Source organism: Danio rerio, chromosome 4, assembly GCF_049306965.1.
Source record: "Danio rerio strain Tuebingen ecotype United States chromosome 4, GRCz12tu, whole genome shotgun sequence".
NCBI classification, from domain to species: Eukaryota; Metazoa; Chordata; class Actinopteri; order Cypriniformes; family Danionidae; genus Danio; species Danio rerio.
The window spans coordinates 54,872,663-54,894,683 of NC_133179.1; the positions used below are offsets into that span (position 1 = coordinate 54,872,663).

General features: G+C 46.9%; 1 protein-coding gene and 39 non-coding genes across 44 annotated transcripts in view; all 40 read right to left on the reverse strand.

Annotated features, from left to right (window-relative positions):
* The window catches only part of LOC103910797 (uncharacterized), a 1,018,570-nt gene that overhangs the window by 665,280 nt on the left and 331,269 nt on the right, over positions 1 to 22,021 (reverse strand). The window lies entirely within an intron of this gene.
* Positions 197 to 303, reverse strand: LOC137494630 (U6 spliceosomal RNA). Its single transcript, XR_011014576.2, has one exon. It is a non-coding gene; the product is annotated as a U6 spliceosomal RNA (small nuclear RNA).
* Positions 724 to 830, reverse strand: LOC137494812 (U6 spliceosomal RNA). Its single transcript, XR_011014757.1, has one exon. It is a non-coding gene; the product is annotated as a U6 spliceosomal RNA (small nuclear RNA).
* LOC141384277 (U6 spliceosomal RNA) lies at positions 1,251 to 1,357 on the reverse strand. Its single transcript, XR_012405342.1, has one exon. It is a non-coding gene; the product is annotated as a U6 spliceosomal RNA (small nuclear RNA).
* On the reverse strand, positions 1,781 to 1,887 carry LOC141384278 (U6 spliceosomal RNA). Its single transcript, XR_012405343.1, has one exon. It is a non-coding gene; the product is annotated as a U6 spliceosomal RNA (small nuclear RNA).
* LOC141384279 (U6 spliceosomal RNA) lies at positions 2,311 to 2,417 on the reverse strand. Its single transcript, XR_012405344.1, has one exon. It is a non-coding gene; the product is annotated as a U6 spliceosomal RNA (small nuclear RNA).
* On the reverse strand, positions 2,838 to 2,944 carry LOC141384280 (U6 spliceosomal RNA). Its single transcript, XR_012405345.1, has one exon. It is a non-coding gene; the product is annotated as a U6 spliceosomal RNA (small nuclear RNA).
* On the reverse strand, positions 3,368 to 3,474 carry LOC141382019 (U6 spliceosomal RNA). Its single transcript, XR_012402958.1, has one exon. It is a non-coding gene; the product is annotated as a U6 spliceosomal RNA (small nuclear RNA).
* LOC141384281 (U6 spliceosomal RNA) lies at positions 3,895 to 4,001 on the reverse strand. Its single transcript, XR_012405346.1, has one exon. It is a non-coding gene; the product is annotated as a U6 spliceosomal RNA (small nuclear RNA).
* LOC141384282 (U6 spliceosomal RNA) lies at positions 4,425 to 4,531 on the reverse strand. The gene has a single exon (XR_012405347.1). It is a non-coding gene; the product is annotated as a U6 spliceosomal RNA (small nuclear RNA).
* On the reverse strand, positions 4,955 to 5,061 carry LOC141382078 (U6 spliceosomal RNA). The gene has a single exon (XR_012403025.1). It is a non-coding gene; the product is annotated as a U6 spliceosomal RNA (small nuclear RNA).
* Positions 5,485 to 5,591, reverse strand: LOC141384283 (U6 spliceosomal RNA). The gene has a single exon (XR_012405348.1). It is a non-coding gene; the product is annotated as a U6 spliceosomal RNA (small nuclear RNA).
* Positions 6,012 to 6,118, reverse strand: LOC141382079 (U6 spliceosomal RNA). The gene has a single exon (XR_012403026.1). It is a non-coding gene; the product is annotated as a U6 spliceosomal RNA (small nuclear RNA).
* Positions 6,542 to 6,648, reverse strand: LOC141384285 (U6 spliceosomal RNA). The gene has a single exon (XR_012405349.1). It is a non-coding gene; the product is annotated as a U6 spliceosomal RNA (small nuclear RNA).
* Positions 7,069 to 7,175, reverse strand: LOC137494729 (U6 spliceosomal RNA). Its single transcript, XR_011014675.1, has one exon. It is a non-coding gene; the product is annotated as a U6 spliceosomal RNA (small nuclear RNA).
* Positions 7,599 to 7,705, reverse strand: LOC137494730 (U6 spliceosomal RNA). The gene has a single exon (XR_011014676.1). It is a non-coding gene; the product is annotated as a U6 spliceosomal RNA (small nuclear RNA).
* LOC141384210 (U6 spliceosomal RNA) lies at positions 8,124 to 8,230 on the reverse strand. Its single transcript, XR_012405265.1, has one exon. It is a non-coding gene; the product is annotated as a U6 spliceosomal RNA (small nuclear RNA).
* LOC137494624 (U6 spliceosomal RNA) lies at positions 8,654 to 8,760 on the reverse strand. The gene has a single exon (XR_012402992.1). It is a non-coding gene; the product is annotated as a U6 spliceosomal RNA (small nuclear RNA).
* LOC137495031 (U6 spliceosomal RNA) lies at positions 9,181 to 9,287 on the reverse strand. The gene has a single exon (XR_011014974.2). It is a non-coding gene; the product is annotated as a U6 spliceosomal RNA (small nuclear RNA).
* Positions 9,708 to 9,814, reverse strand: LOC137494689 (U6 spliceosomal RNA). The gene has a single exon (XR_011014635.1). It is a non-coding gene; the product is annotated as a U6 spliceosomal RNA (small nuclear RNA).
* On the reverse strand, positions 10,238 to 10,344 carry LOC137494956 (U6 spliceosomal RNA). Its single transcript, XR_011014900.2, has one exon. It is a non-coding gene; the product is annotated as a U6 spliceosomal RNA (small nuclear RNA).
* Positions 10,768 to 10,874, reverse strand: LOC137494962 (U6 spliceosomal RNA). The gene has a single exon (XR_012402959.1). It is a non-coding gene; the product is annotated as a U6 spliceosomal RNA (small nuclear RNA).
* Positions 11,295 to 11,401, reverse strand: LOC137494690 (U6 spliceosomal RNA). Its single transcript, XR_011014636.2, has one exon. It is a non-coding gene; the product is annotated as a U6 spliceosomal RNA (small nuclear RNA).
* Positions 11,825 to 11,931, reverse strand: LOC137494691 (U6 spliceosomal RNA). The gene has a single exon (XR_011014637.1). It is a non-coding gene; the product is annotated as a U6 spliceosomal RNA (small nuclear RNA).
* On the reverse strand, positions 12,355 to 12,461 carry LOC137494958 (U6 spliceosomal RNA). The gene has a single exon (XR_011014902.2). It is a non-coding gene; the product is annotated as a U6 spliceosomal RNA (small nuclear RNA).
* On the reverse strand, positions 12,885 to 12,991 carry LOC137494964 (U6 spliceosomal RNA). Its single transcript, XR_011014908.2, has one exon. It is a non-coding gene; the product is annotated as a U6 spliceosomal RNA (small nuclear RNA).
* On the reverse strand, positions 13,415 to 13,521 carry LOC137495032 (U6 spliceosomal RNA). The gene has a single exon (XR_011014975.2). It is a non-coding gene; the product is annotated as a U6 spliceosomal RNA (small nuclear RNA).
* On the reverse strand, positions 13,945 to 14,051 carry LOC137494883 (U6 spliceosomal RNA). The gene has a single exon (XR_011014827.2). It is a non-coding gene; the product is annotated as a U6 spliceosomal RNA (small nuclear RNA).
* On the reverse strand, positions 14,475 to 14,581 carry LOC137494959 (U6 spliceosomal RNA). Its single transcript, XR_011014903.2, has one exon. It is a non-coding gene; the product is annotated as a U6 spliceosomal RNA (small nuclear RNA).
* LOC137494965 (U6 spliceosomal RNA) lies at positions 15,002 to 15,108 on the reverse strand. Its single transcript, XR_012405351.1, has one exon. It is a non-coding gene; the product is annotated as a U6 spliceosomal RNA (small nuclear RNA).
* Positions 15,532 to 15,638, reverse strand: LOC137494739 (U6 spliceosomal RNA). The gene has a single exon (XR_011014685.2). It is a non-coding gene; the product is annotated as a U6 spliceosomal RNA (small nuclear RNA).
* LOC137494777 (U6 spliceosomal RNA) lies at positions 16,057 to 16,163 on the reverse strand. Its single transcript, XR_011014723.1, has one exon. It is a non-coding gene; the product is annotated as a U6 spliceosomal RNA (small nuclear RNA).
* Positions 16,587 to 16,693, reverse strand: LOC137494943 (U6 spliceosomal RNA). Its single transcript, XR_011014887.1, has one exon. It is a non-coding gene; the product is annotated as a U6 spliceosomal RNA (small nuclear RNA).
* Positions 17,117 to 17,223, reverse strand: LOC137494857 (U6 spliceosomal RNA). The gene has a single exon (XR_011014801.1). It is a non-coding gene; the product is annotated as a U6 spliceosomal RNA (small nuclear RNA).
* Positions 17,644 to 17,750, reverse strand: LOC141382020 (U6 spliceosomal RNA). The gene has a single exon (XR_012402960.1). It is a non-coding gene; the product is annotated as a U6 spliceosomal RNA (small nuclear RNA).
* LOC141384286 (U6 spliceosomal RNA) lies at positions 18,169 to 18,275 on the reverse strand. The gene has a single exon (XR_012405352.1). It is a non-coding gene; the product is annotated as a U6 spliceosomal RNA (small nuclear RNA).
* Positions 18,699 to 18,805, reverse strand: LOC137494859 (U6 spliceosomal RNA). Its single transcript, XR_011014803.1, has one exon. It is a non-coding gene; the product is annotated as a U6 spliceosomal RNA (small nuclear RNA).
* On the reverse strand, positions 19,226 to 19,332 carry LOC137494860 (U6 spliceosomal RNA). Its single transcript, XR_011014804.1, has one exon. It is a non-coding gene; the product is annotated as a U6 spliceosomal RNA (small nuclear RNA).
* Positions 19,756 to 19,862, reverse strand: LOC141384187 (U6 spliceosomal RNA). Its single transcript, XR_012405243.1, has one exon. It is a non-coding gene; the product is annotated as a U6 spliceosomal RNA (small nuclear RNA).
* On the reverse strand, positions 20,285 to 20,387 carry LOC141382084 (U6 spliceosomal RNA). Its single transcript, XR_012403032.1, has one exon. It is a non-coding gene; the product is annotated as a U6 spliceosomal RNA (small nuclear RNA).

Genomic DNA, 22,021 nt, shown 5'->3' on the forward strand with positions numbered 1-22,021 from the left:
CTTTGAAAGTGCATTGGTTGCACAACAAAACAAATGATCAAAGCATCCCACATTCGTTTTCACCATGCATGTAGACTTTCCAGTTGACCCAGCAGCACCTCCCACGATTTGCTAAACCCATCCTCATGCACCATTTGGAATCGTGAAAAGCCTTTTGTCTTTTTTCATTTCTGTACTTTTACCCACGCACTAAAACAGCAATATGGAGCGCTTCACGGATTTGCGTGTCATCCTTTCGCAGGGGCCATGCTAATCTTCTCTGTATCGATCCAATTTTAGTATATGTGCCACCGTAGCAAGCACAGACCAGCGGTCAGGCTCAGGGCATATGTACGCCTCGAGTCCCAGCAATGTTCCTTCAAGGTGGTGGGACCCGAAGAGCCATGTTCCCACTTGTATGCCATGCACTACAGAGCTTTGGCCCTGTCAGTGCTAGGCACACTGATTGATGCAGTAGGTCACCAAGTTTATGGACAGGGGGAAATTAGAGTGTCAGGATAGCCTATGGCAAAGTCCCACTAAAGCAAGGGCTTTGGAAGTGCATTAGCACAACAAAACAAACGATCAAAGCATCCCACATTCGTTTTCACCATGCATGTAGACTTTCCAGTTGACCCAGCAGCACCTCCCACGATTTGCTAAACCCATCCTCATGCACCATTTGGAATCGTGAAAAGCCTTTTGTCTTTTTTCATTTCTGTACTTTTACCCACGCACTAAAACAGCAATATGGAGCGCTTCACGGATTTGCGTGTCATCCTTTCGCAGGGGCCATGCTAATCTTCTCTGTATCGATCCAATTTTAGTATATGTGCCACCGTAGCAAGCACAGACCAGCGGTCAGGCTCAGGGCATATGTACGCCTCGAGTCCCAGCAATGTTCCTTCAAGGTGGTGGGACCCGAAGAGCCATGTTCCCACTTGTATGCCATGCACTACAGAGCTTTGGCCCTGTCAGTGCTAGGCACACTGATTGATGCAGTAGGTCACCAAGTTTATGGACAGGGGGAAATTAGAGTGTCAGGATAGCCTATGGCAAAGTCCCACTAAAGCAAGGGCTTTGGAAGTGCATTAGCACAACAAAACAAACGATCAAAGCATCCCACATTCGTTTTCACCATGCATGTAGACTTTCCAGTTGACCCAGCAGCACCTCCCACGATTTGCTAAACCCATCCTCATGCACCATTTGGAATCGTGAAAAGCCTTTTGTCTTTTTTCATTTCTGTACTTTTACCCACGCACTAAAACAGCAATATGGAGCGCTTCACGGATTTGCGTGTCATCCTTTCGCAGGGGCCATGCTAATCTTCTCTGTATCGATCCAATTTTAGTATATGTGCCACCGTAGCGAGCACAGATCAGCAGTCAGGCTCAGGGCATATGTACGCCTCGAGTCCCAGCAATGTTCCTCCAAGGTGGTGGGACCTGGAGAGCCATGTTCCCACTTGTATGCCGTGCACTACAGAGCTTTGGCCCTGTCAGTGCTAGGCACACTGATTGATGCAGTAGGTCACCAAGTTTATGGACAGGGGGAAATTAGAGTGTCAGGATAGCCTATGGCAAAGTCCCAGTAAAGCAAGGGCTTTGAAAGTGCATTGGTTGCACAACAAAACAAATGATCAAAGCATCCCACATTCGTTTTCACCATGCATGTAGACTTTCCAGTTGACCCAGCAGCACCTCCCACGATTTGCTAAACCCATCCTCATGCACCATTTGGAATCGTGAAAAGCCTTTTGTCTTTTTTCATTTCTGTACTTTTACCCACGCACTAAAACAGCAATATGGAGCGCTTCACGGATTTGCGTGTCATCCTTTCGCAGGGGCCATGCTAATCTTCTCTGTATCGATCCAATTTTAGTATATGTGCCACCGTAGCGAGCACGGACAAGTGGACAGGCTCAGGGCATATGTACGCCTCGAGTCCCAGCAATGTTCCTCCAAGGTGGTGGGACCTGGAGAGCCATGTTCCCACTTGTATGCCGTGCACTACAGAGCTTTGGCCCTGTCAGTGCTAGGCACACTGATTGATGCAGTAGGTCACCAAGTTTATGGACAGGGGGAAATTAGAGTGTCAGGATAGCCTATGGCAAAGTCCCAGTAAAGCAAGGGCTTTGGAAGTGCATTGGTTGCACAACAAAGCAAACGATCAAAGCATCCCACATTCGTTTTCACCATGCATGTAGACTTTCCAGTTGACCCAGCAGCACCTCCCACGATTTGCTAAACCCATCCTCATGCACCATTTGGAATCGTGAAAAGCCTTTTGTCTTTTTTCATTTCTGTACTTTTACCCACGCACTAAAACAGCAATATGGAGCGCTTCACGGATTTGCGTGTCATCCTTTCGCAGGGGCCATGCTAATCTTCTCTGTATCGATCCAATTTTAGTATATGTGCCACCGTAGCGAGCACAGACCAGTGGTCAGGTTCAGGGCATATGTACGCCTCGAGTCCCAGCAATGTTCCTTCAAGGTGGTGGGACCCGAAGAGCCATGTTCCCACTTGTATGCCGTGCACTACAGAGCTTTGGCCCTGTCAGTGCTAGGCACACTGATTGATGCAGTAGGTCACCAAGTTTATGGACAGGGGGAAATTAGAGTGTCAGGATAGCCTATGGCAAAGTCCCACTAAAGCAAGGGCTTTGGAAGTGCATTAGCACAACAAAACAAACGATCAAAGCATCCCACATTCGTTTTCACCATGCATGTAGACTTTCCAGTTGACCCAGCAGCACCTCCCACGATTTGCTAAACCCATCCTCATGCACCATTTGGAATCGTGAAAAGCCTTTTGTCTTTTTTCATTTCTGTACTTTTACCCACGCACTAAAACAGCAATATGGAGCGCTTCACGGATTTGCGTGTCATCCTTTCGCAGGGGCCATGCTAATCTTCTCTGTATCGATCCAATTTTAGTATATGTGCCACCGTAGCGAGCACAGATCAGCAGTCAGGCTCAGGGCATATGTACGCCTCGAGTCCCAGCAATGTTCCTCCAAGGTGGTGGGACCTGGAGAGCCATGTTCCCACTTGTATGCCGTGCACTACAGAGCTTTGGCCCTGTCAGTGCTAGGCACACTGATTGATGCAGTAGGTCACCAAGTTTATGGACAGGGGGAAATTAGAGTGTCAGGATAGCCTATGGCAAAGTCCCAGTAAAGCAAGGGCTTTGAAAGTGCATTGGTTGCACAACAAAACAAATGATCAAAGCATCCCACATTCGTTTTCACCATGCATGTAGACTTTCCAGTTGACCCAGCAGCACCTCCCACGATTTGCTAAACCCATCCTCATGCACCATTTGGAATCGTGAAAAGCCTTTTGTCTTTTTTCATTTCTGTACTTTTACCCACGCACTAAAACAGCAATATGGAGCGCTTCACGGATTTGCGTGTCATCCTTTCGCAGGGGCCATGCTAATCTTCTCTGTATCGATCCAATTTTAGTATATGTGCCACCGTAGCAAGCACAGACCAGCGGTCAGGCTCAGGGCATATGTACGCCTCGAGTCCCAGCAATGTTCCTTCAAGGTGGTGGGACCCGAAGAGCCATGTTCCCACTTGTATGCCATGCACTACAGAGCTTTGGCCCTGTCAGTGCTAGGCACACTGATTGATGCAGTAGGTCACCAAGTTTATGGACAGGGGGAAATTAGAGTGTCAGGATAGCCTATGGCAAAGTCCCACTAAAGCAAGGGCTTTGGAAGTGCATTATCACAACAAAACAAACGATCAAAGCATCCAACATTCGTTTTCACCATGCATGTAGACTTTCCAGTTGACCCAGCAGCACCTCCCACGATTTGCTAAACCCATCCTCATGCACCATTTGGAATCGTGAAAAGCCTTTTGTCTTTTTGCATTTCTGTACTTTTACCCACGCACTAAAACAGCAATATGGAGCGCTTCACGGATTTGCGTGTCATCCTTTCGCAGGGGCCATGCTAATCTTCTCTGTATCGATCCAATTTTAGTATATGTGCCACCGTAGCGAGCACAGATCAGCAGTCAGGCTCAGGGCATATGTACGCCTCGAGTCCCAGCAATGTTCCTCCAAGGTGGTGGGACCTGGAGAGCCATGTTCCCACTTGTATGCCGTGCACTACAGAGCTTTGGCCCTGTCAGTGCTAGGCACACTGATTGATGCAGTAGGTCACCAAGTTTATGGACAGGGGGAAATTAGAGTGTCAGGATAGCCTATGGCAAAGTCCCAGTAAAGCAAGGGCTTTGGAAGTGCATTGGTTGCACAACAAAACAAATGATCAAAGCATACCACATTCGTTTTCACCATGCATGTAGACTTTCCAGTTGACCGAGCAGCACCTCCCACGATTTGCTAAACCCATCCTCATGCACCATTTGGAATCGTGAAAAGCCTTTTGTCTTTTTGCATTTCTGTACTTTTACCCACGCACTAAAACAGCAATATGGAGCGCTTCACGGATTTGCGTGTCATCCTTTCGCAGGGGCCATGCTAATCTTCTCTGTATCGATCCAATTTTAGTATATGTGCCACCGTAGCGAGCACGGACGAGTGGACAGGCTCAGGGCATATGTACGCCTCGAGTCCCAGCAATGTTCCTCCAAGGTGGTGGGACCTGGAGAGCCATGTTCCCACTTGTATGCCATGCACTACAGAGCTTTGGCCCTGTCAGTGCTAGGCACACTGATTGATGCAGTAGGTCACCAAGTTTATGGACAGGGGGAAATTAGAGTGTCAGGATAGCCTATGGCAAAGTCCCAGTAAAGCAAGGGCTTTGGAAGTGCATTGGTTGCACAACAAAGCAAACGATCAAAGCATCCCACATTCGTTTTCACCATGCATGTAGACTTTCCAGTTGACCCAGCAGCACCTCCCACGATTTGCTAAACCCATCCTCATGCACCATTTGGAATCGTGAAAAGCCTTTTGTCTTTTTTCATTTCTGTACTTTTACCCACGCACTAAAACAGCATTATGGAGCGCTTCACGGATTTGCGTGTCATCCTTTCGCAGGGGCCATGCTAATCTTCTCTGTATCGATCCAATTTTAGTATATGTGCCACCGTAGCGAGCCCGGACGAGTGGACAGGCTCAGGGCATATGTACGCCTCGAGTCCCAGCAATGTTCCTTCAAGGTGGTGGGACCCGAAGAGCCATGTTCCCACTTGTATGCCGCGCACTACAGAGCTTTGGCCCTGTCAGTGCTAGGCACACTGATTGATGCAGTAGGTCACCAAGTTTATGGACAGGGGGAAATTAGAGTGTCAGGATAGCCTATGGCAAAGTCCCAGTAAAGCAAGGGCTTTGAAAGTGCATTGGTTGCACAACAAAACAAATGATCAAAGCATCCCACATTCGTTTTCACCATGCATGTAGACTTTCCAGTTGACCCAGCAGCACCTCCCACGATTTGCTAAACCCATCCTCATGCACCATTTGGAATCGTGAAAAGCCTTTTGTCTTTTTGCATTTCTGTACTTTTACCCACGCACTAAATCAGCAATATGGAGCGCTTCACGGATTTGCGTGTCATCCTTTCGCAGGGGCCATGCTAATCTTCTCTGTATCGATCCAATTTTAGTATATGTGCCACCGTAGCGAGCACGGACGAGTGAACAGGCTCAGGGCATATGTACGCCTCGAGTCCCAGCAATGTTCCTCCAAGGTGGTGGGACCTGGAGAGCCATGTTCCCACTTGTATGCCGTGCACTACAGAGCTTTTGCCCTGTCAGTGCTAGGCACACTGATTGATGCAGTAGGTCACCAAGTTTATGGACAGGGGGAAATTAGAGTGTCAGGATAGCCTATGGCAAAGTCCCACTAAAGCAAGGGCTTTGGAAGTGCATTAGCACAACAAAACAAACGATCAAAGCATCCAACATTCGTTTTCACCATGCATGTAGACTTTCCAGTTGACCCAGCAGCACCTCCCACGATTTGCTAAACCCATCCTCATGCACCATTTGGAATCGTGAAAAGCCTTTTGTCTTTTTTCATTTCTGTACTTTTACCCACGCACTAAAACAGCATTATGGAGCGCTTCACGGATTTGCGTGTCATCCTTTCGCAGGGGCCATGCTAATCTTCTCTGTATCGATCCAATTTTAGTATATGTGCCACCGTAGCGAGCCCGGACGAGTGGACAGGCTCAGGGCATATGTACGCCTCGAGTCCCAGCAATGTTCCTTCAAGGTGGTGGGACCCGAAGAGCCATGTTCCCACTTGTATGCCGCGCACTACAGAGCTTTGGCCCTGTCAGTGCTAGGCACACTGATTGATGCAGTAGGTCACCAAGTTTATGGACAGGGGGAAATTAGAGTGTCAGGATAGCCTATGGCAAAGTCCCAGTAAAGCAAGGGCTTTGAAAGTGCATTGGTTGCACAACAAAACAAATGATCAAAGCATCCCACATTCGTTTTCACCATGCATGTAGACTTTCCAGTTGACCCAGCAGCACCTCCCACGATTTGCTAAACCCATCCTCATGCACCATTTGGAATCGTGAAAAGCCTTTTGTCTTTTTGCATTTCTGTACTTTTACCCACGCACTAAATCAGCAATATGGAGCGCTTCACGGATTTGCGTGTCATCCTTTCGCAGGGGCCATGCTAATCTTCTCTGTATCGATCCAATTTTAGTATATGTGCCACCGTAGCGAGCACGGACGAGTGAACAGGCTCAGGGCATATGTACGCCTCGAGTCCCAGCAATGTTCCTCCAAGGTGGTGGGACCTGGAGAGCCATGTTCCCACTTGTATGCCGTGCACTACAGAGCTTTTGCCCTGTCAGTGCTAGGCACACTGATTGATGCAGTAGGTCACCAAGTTTATGGACAGGGGGAAATTAGAGTGTCAGGATAGCCTATGGCAAAGTCCCACTAAAGCAAGGGCTTTGGAAGTGCATTAGCACAACAAAACAAACGATCAAAGCATCCCACATTCGTTTTCACCATGCATGTAGACTTTCCAGTTGACCCAGCAGCACCTCCCACGATTTGCTAAACCCATCCTCATGCACCATTTGGAATCGTGAAAAGCCTTTTGTCTTTTTTCATTTCTGTACTTTTACCCACGCACTAAAACAGCAATATGGAGCGCTTCACGGATTTGCGTGTCATCCTTTCGCAGGGGCCATGCTAATCTTCTCTGTATCGATCCAATTTTAGTATATGTGCCACCGTAGCGAGCACAGATCAGCAGTCAGGCTCAGGGCATATGTACGCCTCGAGTCCCAGCAATGTTCCTCCAAGGTGGTGGGACCTGGAGAGCCATGTTCCCACTTGTATGCCGTGCACTACAGAGCTTTGGCCCTGTCAGTGCTAGGCACACTGATTGATGCAGTAGGTCACCAAGTTTATGGACAGGGAGAAATTAGAGTGTCAGGATAGCCTATGGCAAAGTCCCAGTAAAGCAAGGGCTTTGAAAGTGCATTGGTTGCACAACAAAACAAATGATCAAAGCATCCCACATTCGTTTTCACCATGCATGTAGACTTTCCAGTTGACCCAGCAGCACCTCCCACGATTTGCTAAACCCATCCTCATGCACCATTTGGAATCGTGAAAAGCCTTTTGTCTTTTTGCATTTCTGTACTTTTACCCACGCACTAAAACAGCAATATGGAGCGCTTCACGGATTTGCGTGTCATCCTTTCGCAGGGGCCATGCTAATCTTCTCTGTATCGATCCAATTTTAGTATATGTGCCACCGTAGCGAGCACGGACGAGTGGACAGGCTCAGGGCATATGTACGCCTCGAGTCCCAGCAATGTTCCTCCAAGGTGGTGGGACCTGGAGAGCCATGTTCCCACTTGTATGCCGTGCACTACAGAGCTTTGGCCCTGTCAGTGCTAGGCACACTGATTGATGCAGTAGGTCACCAAGTTTATGGACGGGGGGAATTTAGAGTGTCAGGATAGCCTATGGCAATCCCACTAAAGCAAGGGCTTTGGAAGTGCATTAGCACAACAAAACATATGATCAAAGCATCCCACATTCGTTGTCACCATGCATGTAGACTTTCCAGTTGACCCAGCAGCACCTCCCACGATTTGCTAAACCCATCGTCATGCACCATTTGGAAACGTGAAAAGCCTTTTGTCTTTTTTCATTTCTGTACTTTTACCCACGCACTAAAAAAGCAATATGGAGCGCTTCACGGATTTGCGTGTCATCCTTTCGCAGGGGCCATGCTAATCTTCTCTGTATCGATCCAATTTTAGTATATGTGCCACCGTAGCGAGCACAGATCAGCTGTCAGGCTCAGGGCATATGTACGCCTTGAGTCCCAGCAATGTTCCTCCAAGGTGGTGGGACCTGGAGAGCCATGTTCCCACTTGTATGCCGTGCACTACAGAGCTTTGGCCCTGTCAGTGCTAGGCACACTGATTGATGCAGTAGGTCACCAAGTTTATGGACAGGGGGAAATTAGAGTGTCAGGATAGCCTATGGCAAAGTCCCAGTAAAGCAAGGGCTTTGGAAGTGCATTGGTTGCACAACAAAAGAAATGATCAAAGCATCCCACATTCGTTTTCACCATGCATGTAGACTTTCCAGTTGACCCAGCAGCACCTCCCACGATTTGCTAAACCCATCCTCATGCACCATTTGGAATCGTGAAAAGCCTTTTGTCTTTTTTCATTTCTGTACTTTTACCCACGCACTAAAACAGCATTATGGAGCGCTTCACGGATTTGCGTGTCATCCTTTCGCAGGGGCCATGCTAATCTTCTCTGTATCGATCCAATTTTAGTATATGTGCCACCGTAGCAAGCACGGACAAGTGGACAGGCTCAGGGCATATGTACGCCTCGAGTCCCAGCAATGTTCCTCCAAGGTGGTGGGACCTGGAGAGCCATATTCCCACTTGTATGCCGTGCACTACAGAGCTTTGGCCCTGTCAGTGCTAGGCACACTGATTGATGCAGTAGGTCACCAAGTTTATGGACAGGGGGAAATTAGAGTGTCAGGATAGCCTATGGCAAAGTCCCAGTAAAGCAAGGGCTTTGGAAGTGCATTAGCACAACAAAACAAACGATCAAAGCATCCCACATTCGTTTTCACCATGCATGTAGACTTTCCAGTTGACCCAGCAGCACCTCCCACGATTTGCTAAACCCATCCTCATGCACCATTTGGAATCATGAAAAGCCTTTTGTCTTTTTTCATTTCTGTACTTTTACCCACGCACTAAAACAGCAATATGGAGCGCTTCACGGATTTGCGTGTCATCCTTTCGCAGGGGCCATGCTAATCTTCTCTGTATCGATCCAATTTTAGTATATGTGCCACCGTAGCAAGCACAGACCAGCAGTCAGGCTCAGGGCATATGTACGCCTCGAGTCCCAGCAATGTTCCTTCAAGGTGGTGGGACCCGAAGAGCCATGTTCCCACTTGTATGCCGTGCACTACAGAGCTTTGGCCCTGTCAGTGCTAGGCACACTGATTGATGCAGTAGGTCACCAAGTTTATGGACAGGGGGAAATTAGAGTGTCAGGATAGCCTATGGCAAAGTCCCACTAAAGCAAGGGCTTTGGAAGTGCATTAGCACAACAAAACAAACGATCAAAGCATCCCACATTCGTTTTCACCATGCATGTAGACTTTCCAGTTGACCCAGCAGCACCTCCCACGATTTGCTAAACCCATCCTCATGCACCATTTGGAATCGTGAAAAGCCTTTTGTCTTTTTGCATTTCTGTACTTTTACCCACGCACTAAAAAAGCAATATGGAGCGCTTCACGGATTTGCGTGTCATCCTTTCGCAGGGGCCATGCTAATCTTCTCTGTATCGATCCAATTTTAGTATATGTGCCACCGTAGCGAGCACAGATCAGCAGTCAGGCTCAGGGCATATGTACGCCTCGAGTCCCAGCAATGTTCCTCCAAGGTGGTGGGACCTGGAGAGCCATGTTCCCACTTGTATGCCGTGCACTACAGAGCTTTGGCCCTGTCAGTGCTAGGCACACTGATTGATGCAGTAGGTCACCAAGTTTATGGACAGGGGGAAATTAGAGTGTCAGGATAGCCTATGGCAAAGTCCCAGTAAAGCAAGGGCTTTGAAAGTGCATTGGTTGCACAACAAAACAAATGATCAAAGCATCCCACATTCGTTTTCACCATGCATGTAGACTTTCCAGTTGACCCAGCAGCACCTCCCACGATTTGCTAAACCCATCCTCATGCACCATTTGGAATCGTGAAAAGCCTTTTGTCTTTTTGCATTTCTGTACTTTTACCCACGCACTAAATCAGCAATATGGAGCGCTTCACGGATTTGCGTGTCATCCTTTCGCAGGGGCCATGCTAATCTTCTCTGTATCGATCCAATTTTAGTATATGTGCCACCGTAGCGAGCACGGACGAGTAGACAGGCTCAGGGCATATGTACGCCTCGAGTCCCAGCAATGTTCCTCCAAGGTGGTGGGACCTGGAGAGCCATGTTCCCACTTGTATGCCGTGCACTACAGAGCTTTGGCCCTGTCAGTGCTAGGCACACTGATTGATGCAGTAGGTCACCAAGTTTATGGACGGGAGGAAATTAGAGTGTCAGGATAGCCTATGGCAAAGTCCCAGTAAAGCAAGGGCTTTGGAAGTGCATTGGTTGCACAACAAAGCAAACGATCAAAGCATCTCACATTCGTTTTCACCATGCATGTAGACTTTCCAGTTGACCCAGCAGCACCTCCCACGATTTGCTAAACCCATCCTCATGCACCATTTGGAATCGTGAAAAGCCTTTTGTCTTTTTTCATTTCTGTACTTTTACCCACGCACTAAAACAGCAATATGGAGCGCTTCACGGATTTGCGTGTCATCCTTTCGCAGGGGCCATGCTAATCTTCTCTGTATCGATCCAATTTTAGTATATGTGCCACCGTAGCAAGCACAGACCAGCGGTCAGGCTCAGGGCATATGTACGCCTCGAGTCCCAGCAATGTTCCTTCAAGGTGGTGGGACCCGAAGAGCCATGTTCCCACTTGTATGCCGTGCACTACAGAGCTTTGGCCCTGTCAGTGCTAGGCACACTGATTGATGCAGTAGGTCACCAAGTTTATGGACAGGGGGAAATTAGAGTGTCAGGATAGCCTATGGCAAAGTCCCACTAAAGCAAGGGCTTTGGAAGTGCATTATCACAACAAAACAAACGATCAAAGCATCCAACATTCGTTTTCACCATGCATGTAGACTTTCCAGTTGACCCAGCAGCACCTCCCACGATTTGCTAAACCCATCCTCATGCACCATTTGGAATCGTGAAAAGCCTTTTGTCTTTTTGCATTTCTGTACTTTTACCCACGCACTAAAACAGCAATATGGAGCGCTTCACGGATTTGCGTGACATCCTTTCGCAGGGGCCATGCTAATCTTCTCTGTATCGATCCAATTTTAGTATATGTGCCACCGTAGCGAGCACAGATCAGCAGTCAGGCTCAGGGCATATGTACGCCTCGAGTCCCAGCAATGTTCCTCCAAGGTGGTGGGACCTGGAGAGCCATGTTCCCACTTGTATGCCGTGCACTACAGAGCTTTGGCCCTGTCAGTGCTAGGCACACTGATTGATGCAGTAGGTCACCAAGTTTATGGACAGGGGGAAATTAGAGTGTCAGGATAGCCTATGGCAAAGTCCCAGTAAAGCAAGGGCTTTGGAAGTGCATTGGTTGCACAACAAAACAAATGATCAAAGCATACCACATTCGTTTTCACCATGCATGTAGACTTTCCAGTTGACCCAGCAGCACCTCCCACGATTTGCTAAACCCATCCTCATGCACCATTTGGAATCGTGAAAAGCCTTTTGTCTTTTTGCATTTCTGTACTTTTACCCACGCACTAAAACAGCAATATGGAGCGCTTCACGGATTTGCGTGTCATCCTTTCGCAGGGGCCATGCTAATCTTCTCTGTATCGATCCAATTTTAGTATATGTGCCACCGTAGCGAGCACGGACGAGTGGACAGGCTCAGGGCATATGTACGCCTCGAGTCCCAGCAATGTTCCTCCAAGGTGGTGGGACCTGGAGAGCCATGTTCCCACTTGTATGCCGTGCACTACAGAGCTTTGGCCCTGTCAGTGCTAGGCACACTGATTGATGCAGTAGGTCACCAAGTTTATGGACAGGGGGAAATTAGAGTGTCAGGATAGCCTATGGCAAAGTCCCAGTAAAGCAAGGGCTTTGGAAGTGCATTGGTTGCACAACAAAGCAAACGATCAAAGCATCCCACATTCGTTTTCACCATGCATGTAGACTTTCCAGTTGACCCAGCAGCACCTCCCACGATTTGCTAAACTCATCCTCATGCACCATTTGGAATCGTGAAAAGCCTTTTGTCTTTTTGCATTTCTGTACTTTTACCCACGCACTAAAACAGCATTATGGAGCACTTCACGGATTTGCGTGTCATCCTTTCGCAGGGGCCATGCTAATCTTCTCTGTATCAATCCAATTTTAGTATATGTGCCACCGTAGCGAGCACAGACCAGTGGTCAGGCTCAGGGCATATTTACGCCTCGAGTCCCAGCAATGTTCCTCCAGGGTGGTGGGAACCGGAGAGCCATGTTCCCACTTGTATGCCGTGCACTACAGAGCTTTGGCCCTGTCAGTGCTAGGCACACTGATTGATGCAGTAGGTCACCAAGTTTATGGACAGGGGGAAATTAGAGTGTCAGGATAGCCTATGGCAAAGTCCCAGTAAAGCAAGGGCTTTGGAAGTGCATTGGTTGCACAACAAAGCAAACGATCAAAGCATCCCACATTCGTTTTCACCATGCATGTAGACTTTCCAGTTGACCCAGCAGCACCTCCCACGATTTGCTAAACCCATCCTCATGCACCATTTGGAATCGTGAAAAGCCTTTTGTCTTTTTTCATTTCTGTACTTTTACCCACGCACTAAAACAGCATTATGGAGCGCTTCACGGATTTGCGTGTCATCCTTTCGCAGGGGCCATGCTAATCTTCTCTGTATCGATCCAATTTTAGTATATGTGCCACCGTAGCGAGCACGGACGAGTGGACAGGCTCAGGGCATATGTACGCCTCGAGTCCCAGCAATGTTCCTCCAAGGTGGTGGGACCTGGAGAGCCATATTCCCACTTGTATGCCGTGCACTACAGAGCTTTGGCCCTGTCAGTGCTAGGCACACTGATTGATGCAGTAGGTCACCAAGTTTATGGACAGGGGGAAATTAGAGTGTCAGGATAGCCTATGGCAAAGTCCCAGTAAAGCAAGGGCTTTGGAAGTGCATTGGTTGCACAACAAAGCAAACGATCAAAGCATCCCACATTCGTTTTCACCATGCATGTAGACTTTCCAGTTGACCCAGCAGCACCTCCCACGATTTGCTAAACCCATCCTCATGCACCATTTGGAATCGTGAAAAGCCTTTTGTCTTTTTTCATTTCTGTACTTTTACCCACGCACTAAAACAGCATTATGGAGCGCTTCACGGATTTGCGTGTCATCCTTTCGCAGGGGCCATGCTAATCTTCTCTGTATCGATCCAATTTTAGTATATGTGCCACCGTAGCAAGCACAGACCAGCGGTCAGGCTCAGGGCATATGGACGCCTCGAGTCCCAGCAATGTTCCTTCAAGGTGGTGGGACCCGAAGAGCCATGTTCCCACTTGTATGCCGTGCACTACAGAGCTTTGGCCCTGTCAGTGCTAGGCACACTGATTGATGCAGTAGGTCACCAAGTTTATGGACAGGGGGAAATTAGAGTGTCAGGATAGCCTATGGCAAAGTCTCAGTAAAGCAAGGGCTTTGAAAGTGCATTGGTTGCACAACAAAACAAATGATCAAAGCATCCCACATTCGTTTTCACCATGCATGTAGACTTTCCAGTTGACCCAGCAGCACCTCCCACGATTTGCTAAACCCATCCTCATGCACCATTTGGAATCGAGAAAAGCCTCTTGTCTTTTTGCATTTCTGTACTTTTACCCACGCACTAAATCAGCAATATGGAGCGCTTCACGGATTTGCGTGTCATCCTTTCGCAGGGGCCATGCTAATCTTCTCTGTATCGATCCAATTTTAGTATATGTGCCACCGTAGCGAGCACGGACGAGTGGACAGGCTCAGGGCATATGTACGCCTCGAGTCCCAGCAATGTTCCTCCAAGGTGGTGGGACCTGGAGAGCCATGTTCCCACTTGTATGCCGTGCACTACAGAGCTTTGGCCCTGTCAGTGCTAGGCACACTGATTGATGCAGTAGGTCACCAAGTTTATGGACGGGGGGAAATTAGAGTGTCAGGATAGCCTATGGCAAAGTCCCAGTAAAGCAAGGGCTTTGGAAGTGCATTGGTTGCACAACAAAGCAAACGATCAAAGCATCTCACATTCGTTTTCACCATGCATGTAGACTTTCCAGTTGACCCAGCAGCACCTCCCACGATTTGCTAAACCCATCCTCATGCACCATTTGGAATCGTGAAAAGCCTTTTGTCTTTTTTCATTTCTGTACTTTTACCCACGCACTAAAACAGCAATATGGAGCGCTTCACGGATTTGCGTGTCATCCTTTCGCAGGGGCCATGCTAATCTTCTCTGTATCAATCCAATTTTAGTATATGTGCCACCGTAGCAAGCACAGACCAGCGGTCAGGCTCAGGGCATATGTACGCCTCGAGTCCCAGCAATGTTCCTTCAAGGTGGTGGGACCCGAAGAGCCATGTTCCCACTTGTATGCCGTGCACTACAGAGCTTTGGCCCTGTCAGTGCTAGGCACACTGATTGATGCAGTAGGTCACCAAGTTTATGGACAGGGGGAAATTAGAGTGTCAGGATAGCCTATGGCAAAGTCCCACTAAAGCAAGGGCTTTGGAAGTGCATTAGCACAACAAAACAAACGATCAAAGCATCCCACATTCGTTTTCACCATGCATGTAGACTTTCCAGTTGACCCAGCAGCACCTCCCACGATTTGCTAAACCCATCCTCATGCACCATTTGGAATCGTGAAAAGCCTTTTGTCTTTTTTCATTTCTGTACTTTTACCCACGCACTAAAACAGCAATATGGAGCGCTTCACGGATTTGCGTGTCATCCTTTCGCAGGGGCCATGCTAATCTTCTCTGTATCGATCCAATTTTAGTATATGTGCCACCGTAGCGAGCACAGATCAGCAGTCAGGCTCAGGGCATATGTACGCCTCGAGTCCCAGCAATGTTCCTCCAAGGTGGTGGGACCTGGAGAGCCATGTTCCCACTTGTATGCCGTGCACTACAGAGCTTTGGCCCTGTCAGTGCTAGGCACACTGATTGATGCAGTAGGTCACCAAGTTTATGGACAGGGGGAAATTAGAGTGTCAGGATAGCCTATGGCAAAGTCCCAGTAAAGCAAGGGCTTTGAAAGTGCATTGGTTGCACAACAAAACAAATGATCAAAGCATCCCACATTCGTTTTCACCATGCATGTAGACTTTCCAGTTGACCCAGCAGCACCTCCCACGATTTGCTAAACCCATCCTCATGCACCATTTGGAATCGTGAAAAGCCTTTTGTCTTTTTGCATTTCTGTACTTTTACCCACGCACTAAAACAGCAATTTGGAGCGCTTCACGGATTTGCGTGTCATCCTTTCGCAGGGGCCATGCTAATCTTCTCTGTATCGATCCAATTTTAGTATATGTGCCACCGTAGCGAGCACGGACGAGTGGACAGGCTCAGGGCATATGTACGCCTCGAGTCCCAGCAATGTTCCTCCAAGGTGGTGGGACCTGGAGAGCCATGTTCCCACTTGTATGCCGTGCACTACAGAGCTTTGGCCCTGTCAGTGCTAGGCACACTGATTGATGCAGTAGGTCACCAAGTTTATGTACGGGGGGAATTTAGAGTGTCAGGATAGCCTATGGCAATCCCACTAAAGCAAGGGCTTTGGAAGTGCATTAGCACAACAAAACATATGATCAAAGCATCCCACATTCGTTGTCACCATGCATGTAGACTTTCCAGTTGACCCAGCAGCACCTCCCACGATTTGCTAAACCCATCGTCATGCACCATTTGGAAACGTGAAAAGCCTTTTGTCTTTTTTCATTTCTGTACTTTTACCCACGCACTAAAAAAGCAATATGGAGCGCTTCACAGATTTGCGTGTCATCCTTTCGCAGGGGCCATGCTAATCTTCTCTGTATCGATCCAATTTTAGTATATGTGCCACCGTAGCGAGCACAGATCAGCAGTCAGGCTCAGGGCATATGTAGGCCTTGAGTCCCAGCAATGTTCCTCCAAGGTGGTGGGACCTGGAGAGCCATGTTCCCACTTGTATGCCGTGCACTACAGAGCTTTGGCCCTGTCAGTGCTAGGCACACTGATTGATGCAGTAGGTCACCAAGTTTATGGACAGGGGGAAATTAGAGTGTCAGGATAGCCTATGGCAAAGTCCCAGTAAAGCAAGGGCTTTGGAAGTGCATTGGTTGCACAACAAAACAAATGATCAAAGCATCCCACATTCGTTTTCACCATGCATGTAGACTTTCCAGTTGACCCAGCAGCACCTCCCACGATTTGCTAAACCCATCCTCATGCACCATTTGGAATCGTGAAAAGCCTTTTGTCTTTTTTCATTTCTGTACTTTTACCCACGCACTAAAACAGCATTATGGAGCGCTTCACGGATTTGCGTGTCATCCTTTCGCAGGGGCCATGCTAATCTTCTCTGTATCGATCCAATTTTAGTATATGTGCCACCGTAGCGAGCACGGACGAGTGGACAGGCTCAGGGCATATGTACGCCTCGAGTCCCAGCAATGTTCCTCCAAGGTGGTGGGACCTGGAGAGCCATATTCCCACTTGTATGCCGTGCACTACAGAGCTTTGGCCCTGTCAGTGCTAGGCACACTGATTGATGCAGTAGGTCACCAAGTTTATGGACAGGGGGAAATTAGAGTGTCAGGATAGCCTATGGCAAAGTCCCAGTAAAGCAAGGGCTTTGGAAGTGCATTGGTTGCACAACAAAGCAAACGATCAAAGCATCCCACATTCGTTTTCACCATGCATGTAGACTTTCCAGTTGACCGAGCAGCACCTCCCACGATTTGCTAAACCCATCCTCATGCACCATTTGGAATCGTGAAAAGCCTTTTGTCTTTTTGCATTTCTGTACTTTTACCCACGCACTAAAACAGCAATATGGAGCGCTTCACGGATTTGCGTGTCATCCTTTCGCAGGGGCCATGCTAATCTTCTCTGTATCGATCCAATTTTAGTATATGTGCCACCGTAGCAAGCACAGACCAGCGGTCAGGCTCAGGGCATATGTACGCCTCGAGTCCCAGCAATGTTCCTTCAAGGTGGTGGGACCCGAAGAGCCATGTTCCCACTTGTATGCCGTGCACTACAGAGCTTTGGCCCTGTCAGTGCTAGGCACACTGATTGATGCAGTAGGTCACCAAGTTTATGGACAGGGGGAAATTAGAGTGTCAGGATAGCCTATGGCAAAGTCCCACTAAAGCAAGGGCTTTGGAAGTGCATTAGCACAACAAAACAAACGATCAAAGCATCCCACATTCGTTTTCACCATGCATGTAGACTTTCCAGTTGACCCAGCAGCACCTCCCACGATTTGCTAAACCCATCCTCATGCACCATTTGGAATCGTGAAAAGCCTTTTGTCTTTTTTCATTTCTGTACTTTTACCCACGCACTAAAACAGCAATATGGAGCGCTTCACGGATTTGCGTGTCATCCTTTCGCAGGGGCCATGCTAATCTTCTCTGTATCGATCCAATTTTAGTATATGTGCCACCGTAGCAAGCACAGACCAGTGGTCAGGCTCAGGGCATATGTACGCCTCGAGTCCCAGCAATGTTCCTCCAAGGTGGTGGGACCCGAAGAGCCATGTTCCCACTTGTATGCCGTGCACTACAGAGCTTTGGCCCTGTCAGTGCTAGGCACACAGATTGATGCAGTAGGTCACCAAGTTTATGGACGGGGAAATTAGAGTGTCAGGATAGCCTATGGCAAAGTCCCACTAAAGCAAGGGCTTTGGAAGTGCATTAGCACAACAAAACAAACGATCAAAGCATCCCACATTCGTTTTCACCATGCATGTAGACTTTCCAGTTGACCCAGCAGCACCTCCCACGATTTGCTAAACCCATCCTCATGCACCATTTGGAATCGTGAAAAGCCTTTTGTCTTTTTTCATTTCTGTACTTTTACCCACGCACTAAAACAGCAATATGGAGCGCTTCACGGATTTGCGTGTCATCCTTTCGCAGGGGCCATGCTAATCTTCTCTGTATCGATCCAATTTTAGTATATGTGCCACCGTAGCGAGCACAGATCAGCAGTCAGGCTCAGGGCATATGTACGCCTCGAGTCCCAGCAATGTTCCTCCAAGGTGGTGGGACCTGGAGAGCCATGTTCCCACTTGTATGCCGTGCACTACAGAGCTTTGGCCCTGTCAGTGCTAGGCACACTGATTGATGCAGTAGGTCACCAAGTTTATGGACAGGGGGAAATTAGAGTGTCAGGATAGCCTATGGCAAAGTCTCAGTAAAGCAAGGGCTTTGGAAGCGCATTGGTTGCACAACAAAGCAAACGATCAAAGCATCCCACATTCGTTTTCACCATGCATGTAGACTTTCCAGTTGACCCAGCAGCACCTCCCACGATTTGCTAAACCCATCCTCATGCACCATTTGGAATCGTGAAAAGCCTTTTGTCTTTTTTCATTTCTGTACTTTTACCCACGCACTAAAACAGCAATATGGAGCGCTTCACGGATTTGCGTGTCATCCTTTCGCAGGGGCCATGCTAATCTTCTCTGTATCGATCCAATTTTAGTATATGTGCCACCGTAGCAAGCACAGACCAGTGGTCAGGCTCAGGGCATATGTACGCCTCGAGTCCCAGCAATGTTCCTCCAAGGTGGTGGGACCCGAAGAGCCATGTTCCCACTTGTATGCCGTGCACTACAGAGCTTTGGCCCTGTCAGTGCTAGGCACACAGATTGATGCAGTAGGTCACCAAGTTTATGGACAGGGGGAAATTAGAGTGTCAGGATAGCCTATGGCAAAGTCCCACTAAAGCAAGGGCTTTGGAAGTGCATTAGCACAACAAAACAAACGATCAAAGCATCCCACATTCGTTTTCACCATGCATGTAGACTTTCCAGTTGACCCAGCAGCACCTCCCACGATTTGCTAAACCCATCCTCATGCACCATTTGGAATCGTGAAAAGCCTTTTGTCTTTTTTCATTTCTGTACTTTTACCCACGCACTAAAAAAGCAATATGGAGCGCTTCACGGATTTGCGTGTCATCCTTTCGCAGGGGCCATGCTAATCTTCTCTGTATCGATCCAATTTTAGTATATGTGCCACCGTAGCAAGCACAGATCAGCAGTCAGGCTCAGGGCATATGTACGCCTCGAGTCCCAGCAATGTTCCTCCAAGGTGGTGGGACCTGGAGAGCCATGTTCCCACTTGTATGCCGTGCACTACAGAGCTTTGGCCCTGTCAGTGCTAGGCACACTGATTGATGCAGTAGGTCACCAAGTTTATGGACAGGGGGAAATTAGAGTGTCAGGATAGCCTATGGCAAAGTCCCAGTAAAGCAAGGGCTTTGGAAGTGCATTGGTTGCACAACAAAGCAAACGATCAAGGCATCCCACATTCGTTTTCACCATGCATGTAGACTTTCCAGTTGACCCAGCAGCACCTCCCACGATTTGCTAAACCCATCCTCATGCACCATTTGGAATCGTGAAAAGCCTTTTGTCTTTTTTCATTTCTGTACTTTTACCCACGCACTAAAACAGCAATATGGAGCGCTTCACGGATTTGCGTGTCATCCTTTCGCAGGGGCCATGCTAATCTTCTCTGTATCGATCCAATTTTAGTATATGTGCCACCGTAGGGAGCACAGATCAGCAGTCAGGCTCAGGGCATATGTACGCCTCGAGTCCCAGCAATGTTCCTCCAAGGTGGTGGGACCTGGAGAGCCATGTTCCCACTTGTATGCCGTGCACTACAGAGCTTTGGTCCTGTCAGTGCTAGGCACACTGATTGATGCAGTAGGTCACCAAGTTTAAAGACTGGGGAAATTAGAGTGTCAGGTTAGCCTATGGTAAAGTCCCACTAAAGCAAAGGCTTTGGAAGTGCATTGGTTGCACAACAAAACAAACGATCAAAGCATCCCACATTCATTTTCACCATGCATGTAGACTTTCCAGTTGACCCAGTAGCACCTCCCACGATTTACTAAACCCATCCTCATGCACCATTTGGAATCGTGAAAAGCCTTTTGTCTTTTTTCATTTCTGTACTTTTACCCACGCACTAAAACAGCAATATGGAGCGCTTCACGGATTTGCGTGTCATCCTTTCGCAGGGGCCATGCTAATATTCTCTGTATCGATCCAAGTATATGTTTTTTTTTTTTCAAAACATCAGTTCAGAAGCATATAAAAATATCATTTACAAACATTCCTTATGACATTATGTTGGTTTCAAAACAGGAAAACAACAAGCATAATCATTCTGGCAAATCTATTTTCAAACCATCTAGTGAGTACGTAATATAAGGAGTATTCAACATAAACGTTTTGTAAAATTCAGTCTCTTTTTCTTCCATTCTAAAATATTGTTCCACAGTTTTAATATAGTTTTCCAGTTTCTTTTATACATTGTCCATAACTCCATTTTAGCATGTTTATTTTTAACAATGTTTCTCCTTTCTCAAATTACAGTTCTTGCAACTGATAGAAACAAATAGGCAATTCTTGTTTTACTTCCATTAAAACTAGGGATGCACGATATATCGGCGCCCATATCGTTATTGTCCGATAAATGCTATTTTTAAGATTATCGTTATCGATCCGATGTTGACACCTTGCAATTTCGAAATCATATCTTTTTTGCTTCAAGTATAGACTATTCAGTTCATAAGAGCAGTTCAATCTTTTATGAAGTTTGCTGTATAAAAATATAACAATTTAAAATATTTATTATTATCGGCCTATACATATCGGCTATCGGCCTCCAAGTCTGAAGAATTATCGGTTATCGGTATCAGCCAAAAAATCCATATCGGTGCATCCCTAATTAAAACCAAATAAAAATATTTTATACCATTCTGTCTCCTCCTCAATCAGTTTTACTTTTCATCATTTGTTTAATACTTTCTTTTAACTTTGCCATAAATGTATTAAATTCAACACATTTTAAAAACAAATGCATAATACCTTCATTTTCCAGTCCACATATTTTGCATAATGCATTCTCACTGCTTCCAATTTGTGCCAGTTTTGTTTCAGTGAAAATAACATTATGTCTGATGAAATAATCCAACGTTTCAATTTTTGCGTCTAAATATTTCCATTTTAAATTCTTCCAGATTCCCTCTTTGTCTATTTCCACAAATATTTTTTTCCAAAATTGTTCTGAAACTGGTCTTTTATGCACTTTGTTTCTGAAACAAATGTAGAAATTTTTGAGAACACATTCTTGAAAATCTTTCTCATTTTCCTTTAAAAACATTTTCACATTATTCCTTCATTCGAATCTATGATTTCAAAACTTTCTGGATCCACACCTACAAATGTTTCCATAATTTATCATCCACCCAAACTAAATAATGAATTTCTAAATGACTTTGCTGCTTTTTAACACATATTACCACCCTCTCACCTAATATTATGGTTTTAGGAGATTTTAATATTCATGTGGATAATTTTAATAACTCCCTTACAAGTGATTTTATATCCTGTCTTGAGAGCTTTGGACTTCAACAGCATGTCAATGTTCCCACACACTCTAAAGGACACACCCTCAACCTCATCTGCTGCTCTGGTGTTTCACCCATTGACCTCTCTGCTGAGGAACTCCCTATAACGGATAATTTTCTCCTCTGATTTAATTTTGCACTCTCTCTTTCTTCCACCAAATCTCTCCGTACTATTTCCTTCCGTAACATAAAACATATTAATTTAAAATCCTTTTTTTGCTAGTATTAACTCTCTTCCTGAAATTACTAACCTTTCATCACCAAATGATTTAGTTTCTCATTACAACACTGGACTTC